General features: G+C 41.8%; 1 long non-coding RNA gene across 1 annotated transcript; it reads left to right on the forward strand.

Moving 5' to 3' along the window:
• The first annotated feature begins 968 nt into the window (after positions 1-968).
• LOC134539573 (uncharacterized) lies at positions 969-6,061 on the forward strand. The gene is made up of 2 exons (XR_010076331.1): positions 969-1,173; positions 5,828-6,061. It is a non-coding gene; the product is annotated as an uncharacterized LOC134539573 (long non-coding RNA).
• The last annotated feature ends 394 nt before the right edge of the window (positions 6,062-6,455 follow it).

The raw sequence follows: 6,455 nt of genomic DNA on the forward strand, positions 1-6,455 counted from the left end.
ATATTACGCTGTCCTTAAACTGGACATGGCCTTACGTATTAAGTTAAAGATCCCTGTAGGGAATAAATTATTAAGCTAAGAGTCGCACGAAGTATCGTGCGACTGAAGTGGGGTCGGCGCCGAGCTGATTGAAAGGTTTGTAGAAACTTACACTATTGCTGAAATGTTGAAGAGGAACTAGAAGTGCTGGCCCGACGTTCGCGGAGCGTCCGACCCCTAAGAGCCCCTGATGGTAACTGGGCGCGAGACCGCCCGGCGGCCTCGCGCCTAAACGCGTGGAACGCGGGAAAACCGACCCGACCAGTTTTGGACTTAGAAACAAATTACACAACATATGCTTATGAGACAATTAGACATAATTTCCCTTACATGAACCCTTCTTTTAAATTGTTATTAATTTGGTTGTTCTAATTAACAAAATAATCAAGTGTTTAGTTAGGCGCATTGCCACACCCGGCCGGGCGCTGTCGTCGTCGCGGCGTTCGTTGCGGTGCACTTTCTTACACTTTGTGAAGATCACGCTCGGGCGTGTTCGCCGCACTTCGGAGCCAGTGTTGTTGTGGTATAACGACCTTTGCGGACCAGAGGGAGCACCGGCGGTTGGCGTCAAGACTACATAATATACGATGCGATGTCGATGATTCGCCGAAGATAGCAGTTACAAACGGTACCAGTCAGTCAGGAGGCGCGCACCAAAGTCCGTTCAGAGCGGGATATCACCAGAATATCATAAGCGCGGGGTCTCTAGAGAATTGGAGGGGGGGTAGGCTCTGAGTCGAAAATTACCGAGTCCACCCGAAGGTGTCCGGCATAAAAAAATTAGATCTTACTGGAGTGACTGCGCTACTGAGGCGCTATCTTTTGGTGGCGAGAAGAAGTACTAATAAATCGACTAGTGACCGACGAGAGTGTCAAGCTAGGGGGTAATGGAGTAACCAGAGGTGCCACCTAGCGACCTGAGACATAAGGAGGGGAGAGAGGTTGTCGTTACCTCCGCGCGAGCGCTGGTGTCGGCGCTGCCGACGCCCACAAGTGGCGTTAGTGACCACAGCCGTCACTAGATGTCGTTAAAGTCCAGAATCGTAACTGTGGCTGTCAAGCCTGAGATGGCCTTGACTTCGGTTAACGTACCCGAGCGGTCGTCGCTCCTGGCTTCTCTTCTGAGAAGAAAGGGTGGGTGAGCAGGAGGGGGATGGCTTCAAAAAATGCATGGTCTGTGGGACGCAAGGCCCACGGGATCCTCCTGTCGTGTCTTGCTGCTAGTGAACCTTAATCCGATTCGTGACAGAGTTAGCAGGGCTCAGCACTGCTTCACAAGCTGCTCTAGGCAAAATTGGTCACGCAAAGAAATAAAGTTACCGGCCCTCGACGTGCCTGGTGGCGGGAGAAATATTAGCCAGAATGCTAGCCTAGCATGAGGCTGGGAAAGAAAATCAGCTCGCCTCTGAGAACCGAGGCTGATGGCCTGGCCGTAAAGAAAATAAGATGAGAAAAAAATATATATATATTTCCAAAAATATTTAAGATTACAAAATTTTAAATTAAACGTGCCTAAATCCCTAATACACGGCACAACAGCAATGTTTTCTGTTCCCCACTATCAAAAGATCCATTAATGACCCTGCTGAGAATAAAACCCAGATCACTTTGGTGACAGGAAAGTGAGCACTTAAACACAGAGGCATAATGTTTGCCTCTAATGACCACATTTATAAGACCACAAACCAAATTCTTTTTACCTTGTCCCCCATTAATTTAATTACCTTACCTTTACAGATCGTGAGCAGCAGGTAATGACCAGTATACTGACTTAAGTCTTTGATATTAAGGGCTTCCTATGTGTAGGAATGTTTGCAATTTTTGAAACAGCCCTTTTCGAAATTTTAATATTCTACTACTGTAAAATACTCTTCTCTAGAAGTTTGCTTTGTTCTCTGTTACTAATTATTATTAATGTAGGGCATCCTCCATCCATTGCATACCTTTAGTGAACATATTAACATATTATATTTTATTATATATTTATTCTCCTCGCTGGTTCTGTTTGTTCAACTACAGCTGATTCAGTTGTGTCTTTATATTTTTAATTATTTAATTATTTATTTATTTCCATAGTTTTCCATGGCAAACAATGCAAAACTTCAATAGCATTTGTCCAAAACTCGAAAGTAAATCATATTTTGAAGGTTTGCTATGTTGCCGTCGTCCGGGTTCACGTGTTCGAGACCGGGCGTGGTTCCTAGCGGGGAGGCTGGTTTTTAGTGAAAGTGAATCCGGGAGGGCGCCAGGCTAGCTCTGTGTCTAACTGAGAGTTGGGTCGTTGGGTGCGAATGCCCCTGCGTGGCCCGCTAGGACCGTCGGTGGTGGTCGTAGTTGGAGGGATCCCTGGCTATTGACACGTTACAGGCCCTGTACAGCATAACACGCTGATTCCTGGCTGGGTTAGGGAAACTCACACAATAACATACACGGATTTGGTTTTGCACTGTTGGTAACACGTCGCGCACGGAGTGGATGTTTAATTGGTTCGAACAGTTACACTTGCAGTTTACATTTGCACGATGCACATTAAATTACCCTACGAAATTACATTAAACTAACACTGGGCGCTCTGATGTGCCGTTACTAATCTTAAACCCTCACACCAGTCGAGGTTAAGGAGGAGGTCGATTGGAGGCGGTTAATCCTGAAAATTGCAAAAGCGGCAATACCCGGGTCCACCTGTGTGGACCGCAGTTAGCAGTTAAATTAATTACAAGTCCTATGCGTCGTTGTTGCCGGTGCCTGTGAACTCTACGATTATCAAAAAGTCATTGGTGGCGGGAGTCGACCCGTACCGTACGCTGAACTGCCCCGCGTAATGCTTAATGCGGGGAGTTTATAATTAAGCGGCTGGGTTAGGCCCTACACCATAAAAAGGACCGGGTACGCACGGGGAGTTTAAGCAACGAAAAGGATTTGAATTATGACTATAGTTACCAGTAGTGAATTTCAGTGGAGACAAAGGATGATGGCTCCCCGTGGGACGCACGTCCGCCCCGGTCCGCGAGTCGCTCGGTACTGGCGTTTGCCCTTGGCACGAGTGGAGGCCTCAGCGTTCTCTCGCGCCAAAGTTTCCAAAGTTCCGTTATTCGGAAATTATTTAATTAACAAAAGATTGAAAGTGGCTCTAAATTCGTACATTAAATAATAAAGATTAACCTAGTTTGCAGATACTCTCTAAGAATTAGATTTAACAAGTTTACATTAATTAAGTTTGAATAATACGAGTCACACAAGAGACTGTTCATCACTTGTTGACTACTCCAGTGGCGTGTTGTACACAAAAATAGGGAGGTCATAATTACGTTACACAATACTCTAATTAATTTAGGCTGAAGGCCGCAAGGGAGAAACTCACAAATGTATTCACATAATTTCACACGTGAATGACCCGGGCACTCCTACGTCGCACTTTCCTTGGGCATGGTCTTTAATAAAAAGTGGTGTTACTATTAATTTGTGTCCGATTTCTAATGAACTGGGGTCGAGGTGGTTGATTAATTAGGGCCTGGTCCTTGATTCTACCTGTTGCTCCGGTGCTCGCCTGACTGGGGGTGGGCCATGGCTAGGGGTGTGTTCCGTTAGCGGGGTCGGATACTGGCGGTTGCAGGTCGGGCTTTGGGGTGGCCTTCGGTCGGACGACGTCAAAGTAACAAATCATTGTTGAAAAATTTATTGTAATGTTTAAATTCATGAAAAGTTTTTTGATGTATGTTCTGAGAAAAAGAAACATTTATGGAAGCTTACTATAGGCCTAACACCAAAAATTAAGTATGATGTTACTGATATCATTTGTATTTGATATAATTATTAGTGTTAAATGTGCATTTGCAATGCTAATATCTGATCCCGTTCACATACAAGCATAAGTGTGATAACTAAAATGAAGTATGACGATTTAAGAGTTAAATGTTATGTTTATTCTCTTTAGGGTACCTTACTGTTAGATGAATATTTTAAGTGCAAATGTGCAGTTTGTAGTTCTTATGAAGATCTAATTCATATTATACAGGCTAATGTGCATTGTTTTATGAATAATAGTGTTGTAACAAACTGTCAGATTAAATTGTTTTGTTCCAAAATAGAGCAATGCTGTTTGGAACATTGCAGAAAATAAAATTTTAATTACAAAGTCTATCACAAATATTAATGTAAATCAGCTCCAAGAGTTAGTTGTAAATGTGAAATTAGGCCTATGTGATTACAATATTCTAGCATTAAAGGTCTGGTAAGCCTACCTACATTTGTATGTTAAATAATCCAAGTTCATTTAAAGAAATTGCTGCAAATATTTCAGTTCAATGAACTGATTCAAATAATAAATTATAGGTTGAAAGATAATCTAGTAATGAAGCCAATAGTGTTATTAATTAAAATCTTGTCTGTAATCTCAGAAGTCAGAGAAGTTGAACCCTCATGCAAAACCCAGAGCTGGTTGGCAATAATTTTTTTTATTTATTAATCATTTTCGTGATTTGTTTTTATGAAAGATTGATTAATTAACATTGATTGATACCAAACATATACAAGAACTTCAGAATATGGATTTTCCTTCATATTGAAATATTGTTATTTAAAAAAAAATTCTTTTGTTGATAATACTCTTATTGAAATTGGCTCTAGAATATAAAAGTGAATAATCTGTACTTGTCTATGATTTTTTTTATGTAAGTGTATATAGTAGTGTTTTTTTTAATGGTTGTTGGCTAGTGTTATGTATGTATGTAGTAGGTGCACTATATGCAAATGGTAGTTCTGATAGTGTATGTTCATAATAACTAATATACTGATATCAGACTAGCTCAAAATTGGTCTATATTTTACATTGCCGCCACCCGTCCCTATGGAATAGTTACGGGTAATGCCTAGCGGGCTAAGGGCGTAGCTTTAGATTCGTTGTCCGGTGGGCGCCAGGCTAGCTCGGAAGAACTAGACAGTGAGGAGGTTCGTGGGTTCGCTGCCCCAGCGTGCCCCGCTAGGTACGTCGGCTTACGGTGGTGATTGGCATACTGAGTGGATACAGGATGCGCCCTAGGCAGTGTAGGAGACTGCATACCTATACATGTGACACTGAAATTACACACGAGTTGGACTGAATTATTTTAATAATGCGCCGTTATGCACGATTGACACACAGCACTGGTACACGTTTATGACATATCACTATATAGCACTACATGATTACGTTACGCAAACTACCCTAATCTCCGCGGCAGTCTCGCGGGTCGGTATGGTTACCGGAGGCGGCCAGTACCGTGAGTTAACCCGTGACGCGGTTGCGCGGGGTGTTTGTTAAGGCGGTCGGGATAGGCCCGGCTCTGCCGAAAATGGTCCGGGGACACGTGAGCAGCGGTAAAGCGAGGTTGTGATATATTTACTTACTGAACATAAAGACTTATCGGTGCACTTAAAATGTAAGCTACTCACGGGACACACGTCCGCCCCGGCCGCGAGTGTTCGAAGACTGCAGAAGATGGCCGCCACGCGGGGGTGGGGGGACTCGTCCCCCCCCCCCCCCCCCGTGCCGCGCGCCAACACCTTTATTTTATCTTAAAGTTATAATTTTATATAATACATCCTTCCAGGTACTTAATTAAAAATTAGTACCTGGAAACTGTTTGCTGAGGGCTTAATATTTCTATCACTAATAATTAACTGTTTGAAAATATAGTCACATGGAACACTGTTGTTTACAAGCATTAACACTGATGAGATCCTGGATTTCATTTAATGGCACTGACAAATATCCTGGTAATTAGCATCTTATGTTTTAATTGTTACGTAGGTCAGGTAGCGAATCCCTCACTTGACTCGTTCCGGATGTGGCTGGGGCGCGCTCCGAACGGGAGGGTCACTGATCGGTGAGAACCGGCTGAAGGTAGCGTCGGTACGACGTCAACATATATGAATACTTTATAATATATGTATTGAAATATTATTTGAGTTTAGGAAAATTGTTACTGTAGAGTGTATATGATTGATTGATTATTGAAAAAAAATTCCTTCTGACAACCATTAATAATTTTTACTGCTTTTTATTAGTCCTTCATAAAAATTCACAAGTCACCATGGTTACCATCTTCCAGTCACAAAACAAATATTATCAGTGATTTTAAAATACCTGTACATCAATAAATATTATCAGTGATTTTATAATACATCAAATAAACTCTCTCGCTGCATTCATGAAATCATTGCTTATTTATATTGGCCAGCCAAAGAGTAGATAAAAAAAAGCTGTTCTCCACAAGCCTGAAACAAAAAAGAAATCAAAGTTAAATGATTTATATTGTACTAAAGAGAAATGAAACTGATAAATAAATGTATCAAAGAAAAAAGTTATGCATACCAGAATGATAAATTACATTCAAAACTATTTTAGTTAGAATTTTGATACATTCAATACTTTTGGT

Source organism: Bacillus rossius, chromosome 15 (genome assembly GCF_032445375.1).
Source record: "Bacillus rossius redtenbacheri isolate Brsri chromosome 15, Brsri_v3, whole genome shotgun sequence".
Taxonomy (NCBI): Eukaryota; Metazoa; Arthropoda; class Insecta; order Phasmatodea; family Bacillidae; genus Bacillus; species Bacillus rossius.